Raw genomic sequence first — 12,925 nt, 5'->3', positions numbered from 1 at the left:
TTGGATTTTTTTTGTCATTTTTCGCAAATTTTAATGGTGTTAACCCTTATCGAAAATGCAAAAATTCGAAAATTTTTTTTTTTTCAAAAACCGTAAAAGTAGGGATAGAGATAGTTAACTATGTTTATTGGCAGTACAAAACAGTATTCATTTTAGCTGTGCCACCTTTTTTGGCCAAGTTATGGAGAAAACGCCGTTTGAAAATATCAGTTTTTAACAATATTTTTTATTTTGTGTTTTTGGTTAAGAAATAATCAGTATTTTGTCGATAGCAACAAAAATAATTGTCCAAAACTAGAATGCCATATCTCGTTGAATTCGTAACAAAATTCCCTATCGAACTGCATTTAAACAAAAAATTGGATTTTTTTTGTCATTTTTCACAAATTTTGATGGTGTTAACCCTTATCGAAAATGCAAAAATTCGAAAATTTTTTTTTTTTCAAAAACCGTAAAAGTAGGGATAGAGATAGTTAACTATGTTTATTGGCAGTACAAAACAGTATTCATTTTAGCTGTGCCACCTTTTTTGGCCAAGTTATGGAGAAAACGCCGTTTGAAAATATCAGTTTTTAACAATATTTTTTATTTTGTGTTTTTGGTTAAGAAATAATCAGTATTTTGTCGATAGCAACAAAAATAATTGTCCAAAACTAGAATGCCATATCTCGTTGAATTCGTAACAAAATTCCCTATCGAACTGCATTTAAACAAAAAATTCGATTTTTTTTTGTCATTTTTCGCAAATTTTGATGGTGAACCCTTATCGAAAATGCAAAAATTCGAAAATTTTTTTTTTTCAAAAACCGTAAAATTAGGGATAGAGATAGTTAACTATGTTTATTGGCAGTACAAAACAGTATTCATTTTAGCTGTGCCACCTTTTTTGGCCAAGTTATGGAGAAAACGCCGTTTGAAAATATCAGTTTTTAACAATATTTTTTATTTTGTGTTTTTGGTTAAGAAATAATCAGTATTTTGTCGATAGCAACAAAAATAATTGTCCAAAACTAGAATGCCATATCTCGTTGAATTCGTAACAAAATTCCCTATCGAACTGCATTTAAACAAAAAATTGGATTTTTTTTTGTCATTTTTCGCAAATTTTGATGGTGTTAACCCTTATCGAAAATGCAAAAATTCGAAAATTTTTTTTTTTTCAAAAACCGTAAAAGTAGGGATAGAGATAGTTAACTATGTTTATTAGCAGTACAAAACAGTATTCATTTTAGCTGTGCCACCTTTTTTGGCCAAGTTATGGAGAAAACGCCGTTTGAAAATATCAGTTTTTAACAATATTTTTTATTTTGTGTTTTTGGTTAAGAAATAATCAGTATTTTGTCGATAGCAACAAAAATAATTGTCCAAAACTAGAATGCCATATCTCGTTGAATTCGTAACAAAATTCCCTATCGAACTGCATTTAAACAAAAAATTGGATTTTTTTTGTCATTTTTCGCAAATTTTGATGGTGTTAACCCTTATCGAAAATGCAAAAATTCGAAAATTTTTTTTTTTCAAAAACCGTAAAATTAGGGATAGAGATAGTTAACTATGTTTATTGGCAGTACAAAACAGTATTCATTTTAGCTGTGCCACCTTTTTTGGCCAAGTTATGGAGAAAACGCCGTTTGAAAATATCAGTTTTTAACAATATTTTTTATTTTGTGTTTTTGGTTAAGAAATAATCAGTATTTTGTCGATAGCAACAAAAATAATTGTCCAAAACTAGAATGCCATATCTCGTTGAATTCGTAACAAAATTCCCTATCGAACTGCATTTAAACAAAAAATTGGATTTTTTTTTGTCATTTTTCGCAAATTTTGATGATGTTAACCCTTATCGAAAATGCAAAAATTCGAAAATTTTTTTTTTTTCAAAAACCGTAAAAGTAGGGATAGAGATAGTTAACTATGTTTATTGGCAGTACAAAACAGTATTCATTTTAGCTGTGCCACCTTTTTTGGCCAAGTTATGGAGAAAACGCCGTTTGAAAATATCAGTTTTTAACAATATTTTTTATTTTGTGTTTTTGGTTAAGAAATAATCAGTATTTTGTCGATAGCAACAAAAATAATTGTCCAAAACTAGAATGCCATATCTCGTTGAATTCGTAACAAAATTCCCTATCGAACTGCATTTAAACAAAAAATTGGATTTTTTTTTGTCATTTTTCGCAAATTTTGATGATGTTAACCCTTATCGAAAATGCAAAAATTCGAAAATTTTTTTTTTTTCAAAAACCGTAAAAGTAGGGATAGAGATAGTTAACTATGTTTATTGGCAGTACAAAACAGTATTCATTTTAGCTGTGCCACCTTTTTTGGCCAAGTTATGGAGAAAACGCCGTTTGAAAATATCAGTTTTTAACAATATTTTTTATTTTGTGTTTTTGGTTAAGAAATAATCAGTATTTTGTCGATAGCAACAAAAATAATTGTCCAAAACTAGAATGCCATATCTCGTTGAATTCGTAACAAAATTCCCTATCGAACTGCATTTAAACAAAAAATTGGATTTTTTTTGTCATTTTTCGCAAATTTTGATGGTGTTAACCCTTATCGAAAATGCAAAAATTCGAAAATTTTTTTTTTTCAAAAACCGTAAAAGTAGGGATAGAGATAGTTAACTATGTTTATTGGCAGTACAAAACAGTATTCATTTTAGCTGTGCCACCTTTTTTGGCCAAGTTATGGAGAAAACGCCGTTTGAAAATATCAGTTTTTAACAATATTTTTTATTTTGTGTTTTTGGTTAAGAAATAATCAGTATTTTGTCGATAGCAACAAAAATAATTGTCCAAAACTAGAATGCCATATCTCGTTGAATTCGTAACAAAATTCCCTATCGAACTGCATTTAAACAAAAAATTGGATTTTTTTTTGTCATTTTTCGCAAATTTTGATGATGTTAACCCTTATCGAAAATGCAAAAATTCGAAAATTTTTTTTTTTTCAAAAACCGTAAAAGTAGGGATAGAGATAGTTAACTATGTTTATTGGCAGTACAAAACAGTATTCATTTTAGCTGTGCCACCTTTTTTGGCCAAGTTATGGAGAAAACGCCGTTTGAAAATATCAGTTTTTAACAATATTTTTTATTTTGTGTTTTTGGTTAAGAAATAATCAGTATTTTGTCGATAGCAACAAAAATAATTGTCCAAAACTAGAATGCCATATCTCGTTGAATTCGTAACAAAATTCCCTATCGAACTGCATTTAAACAAAAAATTGGATTTTTTTTTGTCATTTTTCGCAAATTTTGATGATGTTAACCCTTATCGAAAATGCAAAAATTCGAAAATTTTTTTTTTTTCAAAAACCGTAAAAGTAGGGATAGAGATAGTTAACTATGTTTATTGGCAGTACAAAACAGTATTCATTTTAGCTGTGCCACCTTTTTTGGCCAAGTTATGGAGAAAACGCCGTTTGAAAATATCAGTTTTTAACAATATTTTTTATTTTGTGTTTTTGGTTAAGAAATAATCAGTATTTTGTCGATAGCAACAAAAATAATTGTCCAAAACTAGAATGCCATATCTCGTTGAATTCGTAACAAAATTCCCTATCGAACTGCATTTAAACAAAAAATTGGATTTTTTTTGTCATTTTTCGCAAATTTTGATGGTGTTAACCCTTATCGAAAATGCAAAAATTCGAAAATTTTTTTTTTTTCAAAAACCGTAAAAGTAGGGATAGAGATAGTTAACTATGTTTATTGGCAGTACAAAACAGTATTCATTTTAGCTGTGCCACCTTTTTTGGCCAAGTTATGGAGAAAACGCCGTTTGAAAATATCAGTTTTTAACAATATTTTTTATTTTGTGTTTTTGGTTAAGAAATAATCAGTATTTTGTCGATAGCAACAAAAATAATTGTCCAAAACTAGAATGCCATATCTCGTTGAATTCGTAACAAAATTCCCTATCGAACTGCATTTAAACAAAAAATTGGATTTTTTTTTGTCATTTTTCGCAAATTTTGATGATGTTAACCCTTATCGAAAATGCAAAAATTCGAAAATTTTTTTTTTTTCAAAAACCGTAAAAGTAGGGATAGAGATAGTTAACTATGTTTATTGGCAGTACAAAACAGTATTCATTTTAGCTGTGCCACCTTTTTTGGCCAAGTTATGGAGAAAACGCCGTTTGAAAATATCAGTTTTTAACAATATTTTTTATTTTGTGTTTTTGGTTAAGAAATAATCAGTATTTTGTCGATAGCAACAAAAATAATTGTCCAAAACTAGAATGCCATATCTCGTTGAATTCGTAACAAAATTCCCTATCGAACTGCATTTAAACAAAAAATTCGATTTTTTTTTGTCAGTTTTCGCAAATTTTGATGATCCCTTATCGGAAATGCAAAAATTCGAAAAAAAAATTTTTCTTTGAAATCAATTATTTTCATTGTCGTTGCAAGTGAGCGAAAATATGCATATATATTCGTCTCTATACCAGTTTTTTAGACTGGTTAAAACCCGGGTTTTGGCACTCCTTTGATGGCCATTCGATCTCTATTCGTTGCCTTGGGTGATTTTAGCAGAATGAGCAACTACCAATTTGCCATCCTGCCATTGTCAACAGCCGCATATTGCTGCTGCTGCCGTAGACCGAATTTTTGCCTTTTGCCGCTTTTTCATCGCTGTGAGCCAACTTTTGACTGCTCAAGCAGCAAATCATATTGCTCAACAGCCTTCCCTCACACGCAGGCAGGGGAAACTTTGTCAACAATGTTGAATAATTAAAATGCTCCCTCGGCATCAAGTCTGTGCAAAGCACCAGGAGCCTCAGCTCCGGTTTATGCACACGAAGAAAAACCCACCTAAACTGCTGTAGCTTTCGAATTTGGCATTGTTTTTGATCGGCCTAATGCATTCTGTAGTACAGCATTTGCTAAGCCACTAAGCATGCTAAAAGTGGTTTAATTTGATACCTTTCCTTAAGCCCCAAACTCGATGTCTAGTCCTTCTGAACTTTTGAGTGGTTTCATTTAGGGTAAATCCCAGTTTCACCCAGTGCACATCGTTGTGAGCTGACAGCTCGCCGAAAAGTCAGAGCGACCCAGACTCGAGTCCTCAGCGTGGTGGCAGGGCTCATCAGCAATTCTCAATTGCTATTATAATATTTTTTCCTTTGTTCCCGGCCCGCCGTCTTGCGGGCCTGGCAAACACCTGATACAATGATAAAAGGGCCAAGAGTCATTGCCCACACTCCCCAGATTCGCGTCCCTAGCCCGTATCCCCTTATCCTGGCCGAGACTCGGGACTCGGTACTCGCTTAATGCGCAGTCCCCGTGCACCGCTGAAGTTCGTCGGGCTCAAAATTCATCAACTTTGTTGCATAATATTTCAATAAAGAGCATTGGGGATGGCGGAGGCTGTTGTGCTGGTGTCATAAAATTAAAGCATACTTTGCAGCGCTGCCAGGCTGCAAGCTCTTCCAAATCCGAATAGTGCACTGGGGAGTGTTTTGGGCGGTGGCAGGCCAGGCCAGGCCAAAAAGTGCTCCATAGAAAACATATTGTGGAATTTGTCAACATTCCTGGGGCAAGGCGCCGCGCCCCTCTGCTCCACAAGCGGCAAATTGGCTCGTAAATTAAATGAAGCGTTCTTTCGTCCTAATAGAATTTTCCATTTGCATTATAAAGCAGTGCAGCTGGGAGCGGCGGGCCTGTCACGACTGTTGATTAGGAAACTTTTTTGGTGCGCCCTGCTTGAGCGATGGAACGTCAGTTTTAGCGTCCCCGAGGCAACTGTACAATGTGGGGATTGTGATTTTCTGAGTTCGCCCTAGGAGGCCAACTAGTGTACATGGAGTCCTTCAGATGGCTGGCTGAGCTGCTTTGACTGTGTTTATTGAAGTACTCATTTCATATACTCGCATACATTTTTTCCTTGTTCGATGCGACTTTAACTTCATAAACATCCTGGCCTCATGAGCTATCGATGTGCCGCCATCTCCATGCTGTGGTCCTGCAGCCTGTGCTTTATGCAGATTTCGCGGGCCATGTCCAGCCAGAGAGAGAGAGAGAGAGAGAGAGGAGGAGAGCTTCTGTATAATTTTGTATAATTTTAATCCAATTAAACTTAATTAACTTGTGTGCAGCTGAACGTAACTGTAAACCAGCCGGCCATTTTGGTGGCGCCCACTGTTACTCCGGGCCGTGGGCCTCGTATCCGGAGTCGTAATTATTACCACTTACGGCTAAATACTCAAGTTTCCTTCTTTTTGCCGCTGGAAAGTTCAAGGAGTGTGTGTGTGTGTGTTTGTGTGTGGCAGCCGCACAAATTTCCGTATCATGCAACCGCAGCAACAACGAGAACAACAAGAGTGAAAAGTTTTAGCCAAACTCCGAGGGGTGGATCAACTTTTCGCCTCAATATCACCACCACCACCCACCTTGCCACCTTGCCACTGCGCCCAGTGTTGTTGTTTGGCTTTCGCCGCTTTTGCTGGCTACTTATAGACGCATCAAATTTATGTTTTACCTTCTGCCGGGCATAAATCTTTGTTATGCGCCAAAAAATCGCGCACAGGAGTCCAAAGGACCTACGAAATCTCATTCGCTTCTGCCGTGGCCGCGTAATTATTTCCGACCTTTTTTTCCGCAACTCGCTCCTAGCTTCCGCTTTTCTTTTACACTTATTTGAATTTTTTTGGGTTTTCGGAAAGTTGGCGAGGCCTGTGATGTGCATTTCATTTGCTGCTTTTAATTAAGGCCCGTTCCGGACGGAAAGTCTGCCCCTATGTACACTGAAACAGAAAACGAGGGCTTGAGCTTATTGGTTTGTCGCTGATGTCCCAATGAGTTTACTGTTCCAGACCTAAGTACGAGCTGTGATTATCGGGGGACTGAGAATTGGAGCCGTGTTAGCTGTGCTGTGCACCAGTTGTACAAGTATTCCAAGTAAATCAATGATTCCTCTATCATTCCCCACTTTCGCATCAATCAAACGGCGGCAATTGCCTTGACATTAGCCATAAATTACGTGAATAAAGCGTTCCGGGAATACGAAATCAGAACCTCGGTCTGCAGCCAATGAACCGCATAACAAACTGTAAACGGTTTCCGGTTCCCTCCCCTGAAAATTAAATAATACCGTGTCCCAGATGGCATAAAGGAGTAAAGTAAGGATATCTAAACCAAATGCGCTAGTTTTGCCTTTGGCGGCGGCAGACAGTGAAATATTTGTCGATAACTATTAGCAAGTGGTGCATGAAATGCGATAACATTAATTAGCCGGGCCAACGAACCACAAGTGGTGACCCCGATCCCCCAGTTCCCCAGTTCCGCCCATTCAACGTGGCTGAATACACGGCATATGCATAGCAATACAGTCTCGCTTCGGGTATTTAATTGCCAGCCATGGCTTTGGCAATAATAATAATAACAACGATAGCTTCCCGGTCGCTCAATTAATGGTGGGGGTATAGGCACTACCGATAGGAATAGATGGTGAACATTTGAAGAAAATCTCGTGAAATCTCATGAATCTCATCTCGTGATTATTGGTGCAATGCGTGAATGCAGAAACAAGTTGCAAACAAGTTGGTGTAGTCGAAAATCTTCTTTGAGCTTCTCCTTTTTCTCGGGCTTAATATAAAAGCGGCCAAAACTTACGCACACACACATAGGCACACGCACACACACACTGACGCGAGTGTGAGTGAGTGACACAAATACGAGACGACAGATGCCACTTAGAGAGGCAGAAGCGAGGAAAGGAAGTACAGTGAGGAGGCGAATAAGAGGACGGCCATGTTGGCAACCGTGTCAACACTTATCTTTATGAGTTTCCGCTTTCTGTAAAGTCATTGACATGTATTTTTCCTTTCTTCTCCCGCCTTTTGATACTCCGCAGCCGTTTGGCACTTTGGGCGTGCCGCACACATTAATCTGCAGATACAGATCCAGGTTTGAGGCCACTTATTGAGCTGCCCAAAGGTACATTTGAGCGTCCGCTCAATAAATAAATATCCTTGCATAATCTAAGCCATTCGAGGCTTCCACATCTATAGTGAGCATTTCGTAGTCGGCGTACTCCTCTTAGCAAGGCTTATTTTGGATTTTTTTCGCTGCGCCACTTCAACACAAGTAAACTCAAAACTCGAGTACAGCGGGAACGAGGATGAAAGTCATGCCTGCGTGTTTATGTGCTTGTCGTGCTCCTGCGACTCCTGCGCAGTTGTCTATCTGGGTCCTCGAAATCATTGGCATCTCTAAGGGCTCAGACTCGCCTTCCCCTCGCCCTCGCTCCCAAACAAATTGCTGAAATCGCAAGTGTGCTTTTAGGCGTTAAATGCTATAAATTACTTTTCGAACGGCATAAATAAGAGTAAAGTCATTGAAATTGGCTCACACCCATGCCAGATGGCGTCCTCGTCGTCTTGTAATCAGCATATTTCGCTGTATGTGTCTGTCTCCCCGTGTGTGTGTGTGTGTGGCTCCGTGGACATGTGTGCGTTTGATCCTGCCCTGGGGAGCCACTAAGTGATGATTTGCTTTGGGGCGTAACCTGAGCACGGCACCTAGGGGCGGAATGCGTGGCGGCGGATAAACTTTAATTTTATAGATGGACAGCCAGATCACATGAGAAGTCTGCAGGTTTTTGGCTCAGTGTGTGCCCTAAGGATCTGTGGCCAGTTTCATCTAGTCATCTTCGTCAATTGCAATTGGTAGTTTAATTGGGCACAGAGCACACCTTTCTTTTACTGCTTCGCCCGCCATTTGGCTCTCAAAATGCCACGAACAGCGCCTAATATGTGCATGGGCAATACTTTCGTTTGAACCTTTTTGGCGACCAACTTGGGGCTCTGGCTGCATGAATACATACAAGTACGAGTATATTTAATTCGATTCGTTCGAAAACTCTAAGCGCAACAAAGGCGGAAACCTGCACCTGATGCCCCTGCTTTCGCCTTCCGTTTTTATTGGGTCTGACAGCCTCTCACGCTTTTCACTTTTATTATCCTTCATGTGCGATTTCACACCTTCAATTGCAGAGGGGCGTAGGGGAAGGGGTGGGGGAAGGGGAACAGCTTGCCACACGTAGCAGCAAATCAAAATCTTGAATTTATTCCACATACGAAGCGCATGAATTTCAAATTACTGTGGGAACACCCACCTACCTCTGCAGGAACACTGACCCAGCTAACGCATACCCAGGCTTTCACCTCCTGCCCCTCTCCTGGACGTGTGCAACACGTTGTGTGGCAGCCAAGGTGCTGCTGCCACTCGTTTTCCATTCCCATCTTGGCCAGGATAATGACTGCACTGCGGTCGTGCCTCAAAATGTTTAAAGCCCTCCGCCTTTTGGTGTTATTTTTCACGGCTTCCCCGAGTCTTGGTATAAGTAAAAGGCAGGAGTTGCCAGGAATTCCTTCAGAGCCAAGAAGTCCAGAACCAAAGTGTGGCATCGAACAGGGGGCAAAAAAAACAAAGATAGCAAAGGAACGGGGCAATGAACGCCTCATTTGAAATTCATGCGGCTACTCACTGGGTGCATAAAGCAATCAAATCAACCACATAACACCAACACCACCATCACAAACTCACTCGCACATATACTTGGGGATTTGCTTGCTCTCCTTGGAGGATTTTCCCTGTTGCCCGATTCGACTTTTCCTGCCTCGCTTTTTTCCTCGCTTTGTAGCATTTCTGTCGGTTTCATACACGTTTCATTCGTGTAAATAATAAATAAGCTAAGCTGACTTTTGTGGCGTGCAAAACGTTTGGCTCGCCCCTCGCCCCTCGCCCCTTGCGCCTCGCGCACCTCCAGCAGCCAGAGGATGCGGTGGCCAAAGGAGACGAGGCTATCGATTCCAAATCTCAACCGCAGTCAAATACGACAGGCCTAAGCAAAAGCGAAAGTTTGCCACTTGCTCAACCCTTTGCCACCGGTTCACCCTGCCCCGCCTTCGCTGGCGACCCTCCGCCCATGATTTATGCATGACCCGGAGGCGCTCGACCCAAGCGGGGTGTGCAGGGGGAGGGGGGATAAATGATTCAAGTTTGCATGCTGGATTCAGGCCTTTAATGGCGTTTACCCACATTGCTTGCACGGATTTCTTCTTTGGCCATAACAAACTGAAGGCCTAACTGAAATTCCCTTTGTATCCCTGCTGTATCTGCAGTTGCCACGATCCCAATTAGCGAACTTGCCACATAATGCCCTCGAATCCTTTGTCCGTGTCAAACCCATTAGAGAGTGCAACTAATGGAATAGGAGCTGAAAAAGCGCGATTCTGCTTTGGTCAGCTGGGTGGAAAAGGTGGGGAGCCAGCACACAGCAATTTGAGTTTTCCATCAATTATTTAGACGCAGCGGCGAAAATAATGATGATGACAGAGGGGGGCGATGCAGATGCACATTGGGGGAGCCAGTTTTGAGGCAGAAACGTGGTGGGTGAAAGAACCGCTTCAACTATTGGCAGCTAATTAATTGAATTCTGCTCAATAACGTGTTGCAACCGACTGCAATTGGAGGGAAACTTTTTAGCCGCCGAAAAGAAGGGCGAAATTGTGGGGTCAAGTTGCGTAACAAGTTTGGCGCATAAAGTCATTAAAGTTTTCTGATTCGATTTGGCGTCTTATCCCTCTTATCCCTCTCATCCGTTTCCCATTTTTTAATTCCTGCGCGCAAAAGTTTCTAAGCTCGCAAATTAATGGCGCCCCAAATGATGCTATCGAAAAGGGGTTGCAAAACTTTGGCCATAATAATATTAATAACCTCGTTATATCTGGAAAAGCACGAGCTCCGCTCCGCAGGGCTTCACATTTTGATTCGATTTCTCCAATTGGTCGCAGAAACGCCCTGGAAATCTCCTCCTCCCGAATTTCCCCCAAATGTATGCTAAGCCAGCGAAAATTCCTCGCAAAGGGTTTGTTTTGCGGACTCTTATCAGTCAAAAAACATGCACAGCTACACCGTTACCAATCACTTAAGCCGAGCACAAAAAGATACCTTAAAGCCCAGCCCAGGGCTTTAAGAAAAGGAACCCATAAAAACTGGAAATGTTAAACTGAAACATATGAGAAATGCATTTCCTATTTCTGCTAATTGTGTTACTTCCAAAGGCAAAACATATCTCAGCTTCGACCAGCACTTACGTGCGTTTTTGGAATTGTTCATTTCACGGATGCGGGCCAAGTAAATTAGGTTTGAGTTATTTTTGATCGCATTAAAGGGGCAGGGTGAAGATACGTGGCGCTGTCACTACAGCTTAAGTTCGCCCCCCTTTTTCTCCGTGCTCCATTAATTTAGCAACGGAAAAGCAACGCACACAATCCCGCTTCATCCCCTTTTGATCCCCTTTTCAGTCAGCCCCTGCCACGCCCACTTGATTGGTCACGTGCCTTACACGCCCCCGCCCCGCCGCTGCCCCTCGCCCACCAGCTTTTGGCTTCAATTCGTTGTGATTGCTTTGTACCGATTACAAAATGCATTACAACATTTGCCACATGATAAATAACACTCTGTAAACGGGTAGTACTGTTGCTACTGTTGCGGGGGTGGTTGTGGTCGCACCTGAAATTAATGCGCTCGTTGGCGAAGGAGCGGTTCATCCAGGGCACCCGGCTTCTCTTTAATCAATTACAAGCTGGTAATGCTTTATGGCAAAAGGAATGTCTCTAGATTACACTGCGCTTAATATTGTTTTCGGGCTGATATGTTGGCTGCCCGCATTTCAATTAGCTATTGCTGAGTTGCAAGATGCAAGCCATGGGTTTCGCTTCTGCCCCATTTGGCAATACTCCCTTTTGGCTTTATGTATTGCAGGTCCAATTACTTTAAATGGCTCTTCTTTGCCGCGATGTGCACAGATCTGGTTCGCTGCGACCATGCGACATTTATAAAATGTAAAACGCAAAAGCGCAAAAACGCAAGAACGCAACTACCGAGGAACTCGCTTAACCCCAAGGGACGTTGCAAGGACATTCCCTCGCATTTGCCCACACTGTCGCCCCCTCCATCACTTTTCCCCGCAGGAAGTAAAATGCAATTGCGTGATTATTGAACGATTTGTATCAATTCACAGAGGGAACGGTTTGGGGCGGGCGAAAAACTGCCGTTGCCCTCAAATGTTTATTTATGCATTTCACTTGCTTATGTTATTAGAAGTCTGTCCGGGGTTCTGCGGACTAGGGGAATGATTGCTGGTATCAGTATGCGTACATACTCGTATGTATGTACATGCTCACCCCCGTCAACCTCCCTCCACGAATTCGAACTTGTGGCAAGTGCAAACCTCCTGGGACGATTGCAGCTCAAGACATTTGTCGCAACGTGCGAAAACTTTTGCCGTACAAGTGCCGCGCTTCCCCCTTTCATAAGCTTGTTAGCTGCTCAAGTTTATTAAAGTGGCATAAAAGTGTCATTGGCGTCTAATGGCCGACGATTAGCTGGAAAGGAACCCGGTCCCAGTCCCAGTGCCAGTGCTAGTGCCAGTTCCAGTCCCAAATCCCCGGAATTACGCCAAAACTGAGCTTAATTGAATGAGAGGCAAACTTAAAGAGTCGGGTTCCACTTCATGAGCATTTAAGCAGTTCTGAGTTCCGATTTCTGAGAACTGTATACACTCGTGTGTACTGTATGTACGCTTTTGTGAAACTGAAGCACTGCGTTGGGGTTAGAATATCTTATTATGGAAATTGTTTTGCATTAACTCGAACTCCTACAAGCTCTAGCACATGCTCTTCTTGCTCCAAGCTGCAACTTATCGATACTAAACATGCCTTCTTTAATGGCCCGAGCAGAAAAGTTTTCCCTCTGCTCTCCCCTCGGCTCCACTCGTCTCGTCTTGGGGGAAAACTTATTGAAAAGTCATAAAAAGCATAAAATACAAAAATGGCGCGTGGAAAAGAAGCCAAGAGTCTAAACCACCGACATGAACTGGAAGAGCCACCAAATTGTTTTTCCCCAC

At 40.7% G+C, this 12,925-nt stretch overlaps 1 protein-coding gene across 6 annotated transcripts in view; it reads left to right on the top strand.

The window, feature by feature from the left end:
• Nucleotides 1-12,925, top strand: part of LOC6555766 (uncharacterized protein CG43867) — a 123,039-nt gene that overhangs the window by 60,942 nt on the left and 49,172 nt on the right. The window lies entirely within an intron of this gene.

Source organism: Drosophila erecta, unplaced genomic scaffold, assembly GCF_003286155.1.
Source record: "Drosophila erecta strain 14021-0224.00,06,07 unplaced genomic scaffold, DereRS2 tig00000283-arrow-arrow-pilon, whole genome shotgun sequence".
Lineage (NCBI taxonomy): Eukaryota > Metazoa > Arthropoda > Insecta > Diptera > Drosophilidae > Drosophila > Drosophila erecta.
Note: the sequence above shows the minus strand (reverse complement) of the source record. Positions and strands in the feature narration are given on the sequence as shown.